General features: G+C 45.1%; 1 pseudogene; it reads left to right on the plus strand.

The window, feature by feature from the left end:
• The first annotated feature begins 7,207 nt into the window (after positions 1–7,207).
• LOC131820932 (CXXC-type zinc finger protein 1-like) lies at positions 7,208–11,774 on the plus strand (annotated as a pseudogene).
• Positions 11,775–12,589: the final 815 nt, after the last annotated feature.

A 12,589-nucleotide genomic window follows, 5' to 3' on the forward strand; every position in this document is an offset into this window, starting at 1 on the left:
TTGTTTCCAGAAATCTGTCCATTTTCCCACGTTGTCCAATTTGTTGCCATATGGTTTTCCATAATATTCTCTTATAATTGCTTGTATTTCTGTGGTGTTAGTTAGTTAGTTCTCCTTCTCATTTGCTGTTCTATTTATTTGGTTCCTTTCTTTTTTCTTTCTGATAAGTCTGGCTAGAGGTTTATCAATTTTAGTAGTTTTTCAGAGAACCAGCTCCTGGTTTCATTGATCTGTTCTACTGTGTTTTGTTTTGTTTTAGTTGCCGTATCATTTATTTTTGCTCTCTTCTTTATCTTCTTTATTATTTACTTCTTTCTGCTGGTTTTGGGTTTTGTTCTTTTTTCTTTCTTTCTTTCTTTTTTTAGCTCCTTTAGGTGCAAGGTTAGGTTGTTTATTTGAGATTTTTCTTGCTTCTTGAGGCAGGCCTGTATAGCTATATACTTCCCTCTTGTGACCACTTTTGTTACATCTCAAAGATTGTGGACTCTATTGTGTTTTCATTATCATTTATTTCCATGTATTCTTTTATTTGTTCTTTAATTTCCTGGTTTGCCCATTATTGTTTAGTGGCATGTTCTTTAACCTCTATGTATTTGTGGTCTTCCCCAATTTTTTCTTGTGTTTGATTTCTTGTTTCATGGTGTTGTGGTCAGAAAAGGTGCATGGTATAATTTAAATCTTTTGTATTTGTTGAGGCCTGTTTTGTGACCTAATTTGTGATCTATTCTGGAGAATGTTCCATTTGCACTTGAAAAGAAAGTGTATTCTGATGTTTTAGGATGGAATATTCTGAATGTATCTGTTGAGACCATTTGGTCCAGGGTGTCATTCAAAGCCATTGTTTCTGTATTTGTTTTCTGTTTAGATGACCCGTCTATTGGTGTAAGTGGGTTATTGTTCTTGTTCTTGTTAGTAATAATTAGTTCCTTTATATTTGTTATTAATTGTTTTATATATTTGGGTTCTCCCAAGTTGGGTGCATACATATTTCCAATTGTTGATACTCTTGTTGGATTGTTCCTTTAATTATTATATAATTCCCTTCTTTGTCTATTTTTACAGTCTTTGCTTTGATGTCCAGTTTTTCTTTTTCTTTTTTTTAAGATTGTATTTATTTATTTGACAGATAAAGACACAGCAAGAGAGGGAACACAAGCAGGGGGAGAAGGAGAAGAAGAAACAGGCTCCCTGCTGAGCAAGAAGCCTGATGTGGGACTCGATCCCCATATGGGGTGGTTTAGTGGTCACAAACTCCTTTAGTTTTTGTCTATCTGGAAAACTCTTTATCTCTTTTTATATTCCGAATGATAGCCTTGCTGGATAGAGTATTCTTGGCTGCAGATTGTTCTCATTCAGCACTTCTACTTCCTTCTGGCTTGACAAGTTTCTGTTGAGAAATCTCTAGGTAGCCTTATGGGTCTTCCCTTATAAGTTAAGGACTTCTTTTGTTTCAGGGAATGTCTCCAGTGTGTGCTGCATGTCCTTTGCTGTTGTGTTTGGCTTCTGTCTCTTTCTGCAAGTCATCTGCAGAGACTCTCCTTGCCTGCTCTGTGCAGTGTTTGGTCCCTGGCCTGAGTGTGGCTAGTTTATCTAGGTGTTCTCTGGTCTGGTTGTGAAATGAGACTTGACACCAACTCCACCAGGACTGAGGCCCTGTAGAACTCTCTGGTCAGGAGATACGGTGTGAGCAGGGGTTTGTGCTGGTCTTCTGGGGGTGGAGCCTGCTGTGCTGGGACAGAGGCAAGCTTGACTAAGAAAGGAACCCCTGCCAGATCACAGGGGCCTGGGGCTTGGTGTAAGCAAGTTAGATAGCCAGTGTACTGAGCTCCTTCCTTCTGGTGGCTCTGTGTTTATGCTGAGGGGTGCAAGAAGGAAATGACACCAGCCAGCTACATCTGTGAATGTTCCCAGAGAGACATCTCTGTGAATGCTGCCTCTGGGGACAAGCTCTGAGAAGAGTGAATAATACCCCTACTGTGTGTCCCAGGCATTTTCCAGATTGCTGTTTCCATGTTGTCTGCCCTCAGATTGTTTGCCTGTCTTCTTTCCAGGAGCAGGGCAGTGCCCTCCAGGCTCTATCCCAGCAAAGCCCTCTGACCTTTAAAACTCCATGGTTTAAAACCCTGCTGGTTACAAGAACCCATCAAATCCAGCCCCTCTCATTTTCCAAGCCAGTGGCTTTGGGGAAACATTCTCCTTGTGTGTTTCCCTGTGTGCTCTTTTCTCTCTAGCCCTTTTCTGCAACCATGCCTTCCTCCCCCCTGCAGCATCTGCAATCCATTTCTCCCCTACGCTATGTCTTTGCACTTCCCACCCTTTATGATGTGGTCTCTTCTCTCCCTTTAATTATGGAGTTTGTTCTTTCAGTCTTCAGGTTGATTTCTGGGGTATTTAGAATGATTTGATAGTTATCTAGTTGTGTTTGTGGGATGAAACAAGCCTAGGGTCCTCCTACTCCACTGCCATCTTGAAAAATCTCCTCAGTAATTGCATTTTTAATATATCCGTCTCTTGAATCATGTAGAAAATAAGTGTAGTTGTGTACCATTGTTAAAAATAATACTACCTTTTATAATAGCCCATGTATTAACCTTTACTGAGATCTTTATTTGTTTATATCGTTTCAAGGCAGTGTCTATTGTCCTTTCGTTTCAAACTGTAGGACTCCCTTTAGCATTTCTTTCAGGGCACTTCTAGTGGTAATGAACTCTGTCAGCTTTTGTTCAGCTGGGATTGTCATAATTTCTTTCTCATATTTGAAGGACAATTTTGTTGAATATAGAATTCTTGGTTAACAGGTCTTTTTTCATAGCATTTTGAATACATCAGTGCACTGTCTTCTGGCCTCAAAAAGCTTCTGAGGAGAAATCTGCTTTTAACTTTTTTGAGAATCCCTTGTATGCCTTATATGTGATGAGTCACTTCTCTCTTGCTACTTTCAAAATTCTTTGTCTCTGGAAAGTTCATTTACAATGTGTCCTGATGTAGCTTTCTTCAAGTAAATCTTACCTAGAGTTCATTGAGTTTCTTGGACAGTTATATTTATATCTTTCATCAAATTATGAAGTTTTGTGTCATTATTTAATTATTCTCTCTTCTACAGAGTCCTGCAATAGTTACACCAGGTGATGTACTGTATAATGACTCACACAACAATTGTTTTATTTTAATAAAACAATTAAAAATAAAAAATATATAAAAAAATTCGATAATTACACCAGGAAGATTATGTCAGCATAATGTTGTCTAGATGGGAGACAAATTTCTGGTGCTTCCTACTCCTCCATTTTCTCAGAATCTTCTTCTTGCCAACTGACTTTTTAATGAAGTGCAAAGACTTTTTGATTAAGAAGGGGTTGTCTTTCAATAAATAATTCTGGAGGAATTGAATATATATATAAAAAAACTCCAAAAAAAAAACCCCAAAACAAGATGAACCTCAGCTTACTTCTCATACCTTATACAAAAATTAGATTAAACAGACCATACACCTATAGGCTGAATATATAATTATAAAACTTCTGAAAGAAAATATCAGAGAAAATCCTTACAATCTTGGGTTAGGCAAAGAGTTTTGGATATGATACCCAACACATGATCTATAAAAGAAAATTTGATATATTAGATGTGATAAAAACCAAAATTATAAGTACAGAAGCATTCTTCAGAGGAAAAGTCAAATTTAGAGTATCTACTCTTGGGCTTGTTCATGCTTTTGCTCCATCCCATCTGGATGGCCATTCTGGTGTTTGTATCTAAGGAGGTACTCTTTTGCTCACAAGGCACTTAGCATCTACTGTATCTGGGATGTCAGAAGAGACCAAAGCATAAGTCAAGAATCACTAGAAACTGTGGTGGGAGCACTGGGCTAGGAGTCAGGGCATTCACATTCAACTTTGCCTTACTGTCTAGTGGAGGAGAGAACCCTGCCATGCACACAATGACACAAAGCAGAATGACGGAATTTCTGTGGAAAAACTGAAGAAGGAGGAACAAGGGGTTTGAAGAAGGCATCTTAGGGGGCAAGCAACTGAGCTTAGCCTTGAAAGACAAGCAGAATGCTGGCAGGCAAAAAACAGATAAACATGGAACAGACGTGAGAGGTACAGGCAAACATTCCCTTATCTTTTATGATTCCAAGACGTAAGTAAAAGGAACACCCCTCACCATTCTAAGTATGCCCACAAGACCCAGTTGGAAAAGAAATAGAGGGAACTTCACAGATGGTGGTGCCAAAGCTGAGTCTTGAAAGGTGAGTAGGAATCAGCAAAAAAGAAGGGTAGGCCTGAAGAAAGGCCTGATATGTAGAAACCAATGCTGGATTGACAAGAGAGTGAATGTCCAGGATGCCCTGAGTGTTTGACACCTGGAGGGCCTGGGAAGAGGACTTGTCTGCCACAGGAAAGTGGGGACCTTTGAGAATTTTGAGGGGTGCATCAGAGAGTGGAGAATTGATTCCGATTCTGGGGATCCAAGGAAGATTCCCAAGGAGGATGGTGACATATTTCTTCATCTGTGGTCTCTTGGGAAGACAATCCTGAAGGCAAAGTGGATCAACCAGTCACATTTCAGAGGTAGAAGTTCATTATGATGTAAAATATGAGAAGCCTGAACTAGTGCTGTAGATTTGGGAATGAAAGAAAACAGCAGTAAAGAGACACAAGACACTGGAGAAGTTGGCATGAAGTCAGAGGTGAAGGAGAGGAAAAGCTGCCCAAGACTCACTGAATGGGCCACAGTGGTGAAAAATAACTCAAAGAGAAGTTAAAACATTAGCTTGGACCCCACAAGTAGTGCTTATAAACTTTCAAGACCATAGCGAGATAATACTTTCTTTAGAGTTCACACACGACTCCTGAGTTCAACCTGGATTTCTTATCTCCTGCCCCAACCCCTAAACTGGTTTTGATAAAAGCTGTGAAGATTTAGCTGGGGACACTGTCATTAGATACCAGGCTTGAATCAGGGAAAAACAGCTTCTTAACAGAAAGATCTTAAAACATTTTTTGAATACTGCTTTTCTTGTCAATGATTTGTTAATTGTAACTCTAATGTAAATTCTGGCATACCTTTGCTTTTATCTTCAAGGAATAATATGGAGCCAGATAAATTACAGTAAATTGCCATTTTGCAACAACACTTGAGGGGCAGGGGCCCTGATACATTCCTTTGATCATTGATGGCTACTGGATATCCCTGTGTGTCAGGCAGTATACCGGGCACCAGGCAACCAGCATTGACCAAGACCAACTTTTTTCCTACCTTCATTTCTAGTGAGGAAGACAGACACAAAACAGGTGTGAAGGGTAGGCAATGCCCCCATTTCCTCCTCAATTTCAAGATTAAAATAAAAGGAACAGCCTTGCTATTAGAATTATGTCCAAAAGTTCATTCAGAAGAGAGGCTGATCATCCAGGTGAAAAGGTAGCAGAATCTTCCCAGACAATGATGCTAAAGCTAAGTCTTGAAGAGTGAGTGGGAATTAAAAGAGCAGCAGGGTTATACTGTACAGTGGGAATATTATTTGATTTTACCTTTTGCTCTAATATATTTTTCTGCATATATATTTTATACCATTTAATTGTGTATAAGATTGAAATTTTTTATATATTCACTGTGAATTATGTCATTAGAGAATGACATTTTCAATCCTAATTAATAAGTTTTTGTCTTAGTCTCTTTAGTCTGATATTAAAATAGCTGACCTTGCTTTATTTTGATTAACATGCACCTGGAAAATTTTCTTCCATCCCTTTATCTCAAGTGTTTCTGTATCCTAATGATTTGCTAAGTTTGGCACAAACAGCATATAACTAGATTTGTTATTTTTCATCCAAAATGGCAATCTCTGACCTTAACTGGAGAATTTATCTGATTAATAATTTTCTATTACTGATTATGAAATAAAATATGAACTTCAAATGTGAATTTATTCCTAACTTCGTACATTTTGCTTTCTTTATTTCCTGAATTTTCTATAAATCTTTTTCTACTCTCTTGGCTATTTATTCATGTGTTTTTGTTTGTTTTCCTCATTGCTTACCACATGATTAAAATAATAGAAGATAATAAAATACTAATAATGAGAAATTATTAAAATAATTGGAAATGATAAGGAGATCCATTTCCCCGCCATATACAAATAGGCAATGATCAATCACTCCAATATAGAAAACTGGGTGCTGACGTTAGAAGTCATAAGTGTATCCCTGTAGGCCTGTGGTGACGTTCTGCAGAATGGCACACGAACAGAGGTTGTTTCTCTGAAACCATGCTCTTCCATCTTTGGGCAGTATAGCAGTTCTGCCGGGGTCTTGAGCAAGCGCAAACCCAACACATTTAAGAAGGGGCGGGGTTAAGGTCGATACCGGAGCCGGAAGTAGCTCTACGGGACCTTTTCTCTGCACCTGCCACGAAGTTCCTCACAGTTTAGCGCCTACTTGGCGCTGAGGTAGTTTGAAGAACTTTGACGGGGGACTGTAGGTTCAGTGACTGGAGGAATGAGCGGGGTCATCGGAACAATTTGGGGGTTACTAAAGGGGGTCTTTGGAGTCGGGATAGTGACTTGCGCTAATCTGAATTGATTACTTAGATCACTAATTTCTGTTTTTCTTTTCTCATATTTGCATCTTAAAGTTCCACAGCTGGGTATGTATTGTTCTTGGTCTTATTAGGTTGTGAGTTTTTCTATTTTTAGTTATTTTTCTTTTTAGCAAGAGTTACTTTAGAAGTGCGTTTTCAGTTTTAAAAAGTTAAGCCTTTTATTAATATCTAAATGCAACTTATCTGTGCCTTATGTGATACTTATTTATTGGAATGTGTTTGGTTTTCCTTTAAGGCTAATTCCAGGGTCAGTTTTTTTTTTTTTTTAATTAATATTGCATCTCTAGCTCAAAAATAGTGTGAGTTCTCCAACTGGTAATTGCCTTAATCAAAAGTATATATTCTTTCAGTGTGTGTACTTGCTCGCTTGTGTGATTTGTTTGTGTGTGAGTATATATATACACAAACATTTTTTAAATTTTTGTATATTTATATATTTTACTTGGTGTCACTGGGTACAGGCAAGAGTACTTTTCAGAATAACTCTCACCAAAATATTCTAGATGAGTCAGGGCAGACAGGGCATGACTTAGCATGTGCATGTGGGGAGTGGGGGGAAGGGCTTGGCATGGCTTAGCACGTGGGAGCTAAAGCAGAACCGGATATGTACCGGAAGCGGAGAGAAGCGTACGAGGCTGAGAGAGTCCGGGAAGAGGACAGGGCCTTGCATGGGGCAGGGCTAGGTATGCCTTGGTGCAGTATATGGGACCCACCACGCTGGGAGTGTAAGGTGAAGCAGAACGTGTCCAAGGCAGAAGTCTGGCAGCCATTTCCTAGAGAGACTAGGTGGACTAGGTCGGGCAGATGAGTGGGCGGAGCATTCTGAGGGGGTGGGCTCATGCATGTTTAGGTGGCAGAGTTGGTTTGTTTGGGTCCATGGTGCAGGGTAAGCCACGTAGCAAGTGTGTCCTGAAGGGTGGGGCAGGCTGAGTTGACCAAGTGTAAGGGAGTGTAGGCTAGCTTTTTTGAGCAGAAAGGCAGAGTCTTATGCATTCAGGTGGCCCAAGTGGGTTGAGATTGACCACCCAAGTGTGTCTGGATAAAGTGGGCAAGCAGGGCCAAGTGGTGCCAGTCAGTCCCAGGCAAGTGCAGTGGGATCTGGCAGAAGGTGGGACTAGGAGTGTTGGAACAGGTTAAGTCTGTTCCCACTCATTTAGCGCCAAACCAGAGCCCTCCTCCCACCATCACAGGTGCCCTGCTTGTAACCCCTGGTGTCTGGTAAGTCCAGGACACAGGGAGGATGGGGGAGTGGAGCGGGTGCAAGGGTTTTCCCTTCAGCTCTTGCCCATCATACCCTCAGAGAACTTGCCATGGTCACACTGGCCACTGCCCATTCAGTCATAGCTGCCTTGTGGACTGCCAAAGTCCAGGCCATCCCAGATGCTGGCAGTGCCATTGGCAGTGAAGGGAGCCTCTTAGCTAATAGACACACCCCAGATGTTGTCTGAAAAGGACCTGCCTCAGGACTGAAAACTATGCCGGGGCTTTTGCATAGCAGACTTTTGACAAAACCTGATGACAGTATGTCAGGGACCCTGGGTGGAAAGAAGTGGACAGCAAAGGCAGAGAGGGCGAGCAACAAGGAGAACAAAGGCAGGGAGTGTCCCCAGTATCATTTAAAAAACAGTTTGGGAAGACCTGCCGGCATTTTCCTGGGTTACAGCCCTGGATGAGTGACACTGAGGAGTTCCCATTCCTGGAGTGTGCGCTGCAGAAACCAGCAGTGAATGTGAAGAAAATGGAGAATTTGAAGATAAAGGTGGAATGGAAGGTGACAGAAATGGTGGAATGGGGGGGGTGCAGGAAGACAGGGGTCAGGAGTAGAATACAGGGCAGGGGTACAAGCTTAGGAAACTCTCCTCTCCCTGCCTTGACCACTCTTGTCCCACAGAAAGAGAAGCAGAAGCAGAAGCAGAAGAAAAAGCTCACAGAAAACTGGAAACACACAGAGAAGACAGATGCCAAGGAGCTCGGCTCGCTGCGGCAGTGCCTGGGACCTGGCTGTGTGTACCCCACCCGGCCAGGCTCCAAGTACTGCTCGGACGACTGTGGCATGAAACTGGCAGCTGAGTGAGTGAAGTTAAGCAGCAGCATGTAAATAGGGCATAATCTATGCCATCCGAAAGTCTATTGATTCCTCTACCCATGTGTCCTCCCATCACTGAGCCACTCACCCACCCACCCATCCACCTTACAGCCAGCCACCCACCGAACACCCCCATACACATTCTATCCAGCAACCCATTCATCCACCCTTGTGGTCGTTCACCCGTCTATCCATCCCCCATCCCATCCCCCATTCCCCAGCATTCATTCGTCTACTGTTCATTATTCTATATGCTCAGGCCCTCATCTGTCTCTTCTTGTGATGGCCCATTCCATTTCTTGCTGTCTCCCTTGCCAGCCGCATCTATAGGATTCTGCCCCAGCGCATCCAGCAGTGGCAGAAGAGTCCCTGCATTGCTGAGGAGCAAGGCAAAAAAATGCTGGAGCGCATCCACCGTGAGCAGCAGGACATTCACACCCGCCTGAAGGACATGGAGTGCCATTTCCATGAACTTGAGGCCATAATTCTGCGCGGCAAGCAGCAGGCTGTGTGCAGCGATGAGGAGGTGAATGGGAATGGGTAGAATGCAGCAGAAAGGTATTTGAAATCTTGCCCTAGCCCTCCCCACTGTATTGCTTCACTGGCCCTTCCACTGTCCTGTGCAGACCAACAAAAGTAGCGGGAACAGCGTAAACCTGCAGATCTTCTGTGTCTCCTGCGGGGAGTCAGTCAGCATGCATGTTGCCCTGCGCCACATGGAACGCTGTTTTGCCAAGGTTGGGGGACTGGCTGGGGGCAGAAGGGGCAAAGGTGTTTTTGGCTGGGTGGAATCCATGGGAAGGAGGGTAGGTTTGGTGCCTGGGTGTCTGTTGTAGAAGGGAAGGCAACACACACCCATGGTTCTACCCGTTTGTGCTTCTCTTCCATCCTTAGTAGGAGGGCCAAGATTGGAGCAGCAGCCAATGGTGAGGGGTGACATCGGCTGGGCAGGCAGGCGCATAGAAGCCACAGGGACAAATGTGTTATTTGGGGCTTTGTCATGGGGGGGCATGCTGTGTGCATGCACAGTTCCTTCCATTTGTACCCTTTCTTCCCAGTATGAGTGCAAGACGTCCTTCGGGTCCATGTACCCCACTTGCATTGAAGGGTGAGTATTAGTCAAGGTGAGAGGCATGATGTGGACAGGGTCAGGAGCAGGGTGGGCTCAGAGACAGAGGTGGGTGGACTAGGGGCAGGGTATGGGGGGTTTAGGGGTTTATGGACAGGGGTTCAGAGTGGGACCCCCTTTTCTGACCCTTAGCACTTCACTTTCAACCTCCCTCAGGGCCACAAGGCCCCCCTTTTCTGACCCTTAGCACTTCACTTTCAACCTCCCTCAGGGCCACAAGGCTCTTCTGTGATGTTTACAACCCAAAGAGTAAGAGGTACTGTAAAAGGCTCCAGGTGCTGTGCCCTGAGCACTCAAGAGATAACAAGGTGACTCTTTCTTCCTTACCTCACCATCCTTCTTCACCGGTCCCTGCTCGCAGCCCGACCACCTCCCTCTCTTCCTCTCTGCTTGACAGCCTCCTCTCTCCTTCTTCCCTCTGCCTGACTGCCTTCATAACTTCCGGCGGACCCTCATGGGCCCCCTTCTTCCTTCCTGCCCACCCCACCTTCCCCCTCCTTACTGGCTGACTACCTTCCCTGCCTGCTTCCCTCTCTGCCTGACCTAACCTCCTCCATTTCCCTCTCCCTCCCTGCCTGACCGGCTCTTTCCTCCGCTCCTCGACGCAGAAGCATTCCCCCTTCCTCTCTTGCACTTGCTTGCCCATCATACCTTTCTTTCCCACCCCTGGCCCGACTGCCCCATGTTACTCCCCCTTACCCCGCACGACTTCCCTCTCTTCCTTGCTTTCAGACTTGCCTCCATTCTTGTTCTGCCCGCCTCAGCCATCTCCCTGCTTGTTATCTCCTAAATCCTTTCTTCCTCCCTGTTTCCCTAGCCTCCATTCTTCCCACCTTCCCTGTCTCATGCCTCACTTCTTCCATGCTTTACCCACCCTCTCCTGCTGTCAGACCTCCCCTCCGTCCTTCCTTTCCTGTCTGATCTCTTCCTGTTCTTCTGTCTTCCCTGCCCGATCCCCTCCATGCCTCCATTTCTGCTTGTTTAACTTCTTCCTTCACCCTCCATGCATGGTCATTCCCCTTTCACCTCCTCTTCTCTACCTGATCCCAGAACTTCTCCACTCCCCCCCCCCACCCGCCCTGCCACTGTCAGGTCACTCCTCATTTTTCTTCTTCCTGCCAGACTGCCCTCCCTCCTCCGTCCTCTCACAGTGCCTGCCGGAGCACTCTGGATTTCTACACTCCTCCATACCACGTCATCCTTCATTCTTCCTCACAGATATCCGATGATGAGGTGTGCGGTTGCCCACTAGTGCACAATGTCTTTGAAGTCACTGGTAATTTCTGTTGCCGCCCCAAACGCTTGTGCAACCTCCACTACTGCTGGGAGAAGCTGCGGCGCGCCGAGGTGGACCTAGAGCGCATTCGTGCGGTAGGCTGCAGTGCTGGCTGGGGCTGAAGGGTGGGATCGCATCCCGGAGTCCCCCTCTCATGCTCACTTCCCACAGTTGCACAAGCTGGAAGAGCTAGTTGAGCAGGAGCGCAAGGTGCGCACAGCTATGATGAACCGGGCGGGGCTGCTGGCTCTGATGCTTCACCAGACAATCCAGCATGACCCACTCACCACTGACCTGCGCTCCAAAGTAGACAGCTGAGCCCTGCTCGACTGAGATCCTGTACCCAACATCCTCTGCAAAGGGAGACATTCAATGAATTCTTCCCATCCTTGTTCCTATCACCCCTTTTTTTTCTTAGGTCATCTTCGAGCTTCTCTGTGCTTCTCTCTTCACCATTCGGTCTCCTGCATCTGTTTACTCCTCCATGGGAAGGGGGCCTCAGAATTTCCCTGTTTCCATCCATTCCTCCATCCGCCTGTCTCTTTCTTCCCTGAACCTTGGCAGGCTCAGGAGATCTTCCCTGCCTGCATTCCCCCACCTTCCAGAGTTTCGTTAACAAACTTTGTAAGAACAAGGACTGTTAATATCCCCCCACACCTTCTGTCTAGCCACAGACCCAATTTCAAACCTCTGATGGTGGTGGGTGACAGTGTAACTATACTGGGGGGGTGGCTCCTGGGCATGTGCAGAAGAGGCTATGAAGTGATGGCCACTTGGGACTTGGTGAGCCGCCTTCTGTCAGGGGAGCCATGACCTTACAGAGGAGGGGCCAGCGATCCTTGTTCCCTGCAGTCCCTCCTCGCAGGCCATCTGATATGTCATTGGCACCTGATTCGTGCACAGCCAGTTCATCAACTCCTGTCCTATTTTTTCCATTCCCCGGGCCAGAGGGGTTAGAAAACTAGGATGGGAGATGGACAAGTGTGGAATAGTCCTCCCTGATAATTCCACTGTGAGACACTGAGTCACATCCCTGCCCCTGCCCATCTTGTTCCACCTCTTGCCATCCCATGAGGTCCCAGTTTTAGAACAGAAGTCAGCCTTGGTCCCTGCCAGTCCAGTCCCATTCTGTCCATCTCCCACCACCACCCAAGCATATCTTCTCCTCCCCCCACCCCCTACCATACTGCTCTGGGTCTGTCCTTTCCAGCCTGCTCTGTACATTGAAGCTCCATGGGGTCATGAACATTTCACACCTATAGGGATGCCAGAAGCAGCCCGGGACCTCTGCCATACCTGCTTTGGTCAGTCCCAGCCAGTCCTCCTGTGTCAGTGGAGGTGTGTCTGGTAATGCTGCTTGTGACTACTGGTATGTTTGAAATGAGAGACTTGAACACTTCTATTTTTTCTCTACTCCCTGGTCCCTTGAGGATTTTTCCATGAATTTTCATAATTACTTTTTTCCCAGGGACTCACACATTTTACCTAAATGGTT

This window comes from Mustela lutreola, chromosome X, assembly GCF_030435805.1.
Source record: "Mustela lutreola isolate mMusLut2 chromosome X, mMusLut2.pri, whole genome shotgun sequence".
NCBI classification, from domain to species: Eukaryota; Metazoa; Chordata; class Mammalia; order Carnivora; family Mustelidae; genus Mustela; species Mustela lutreola.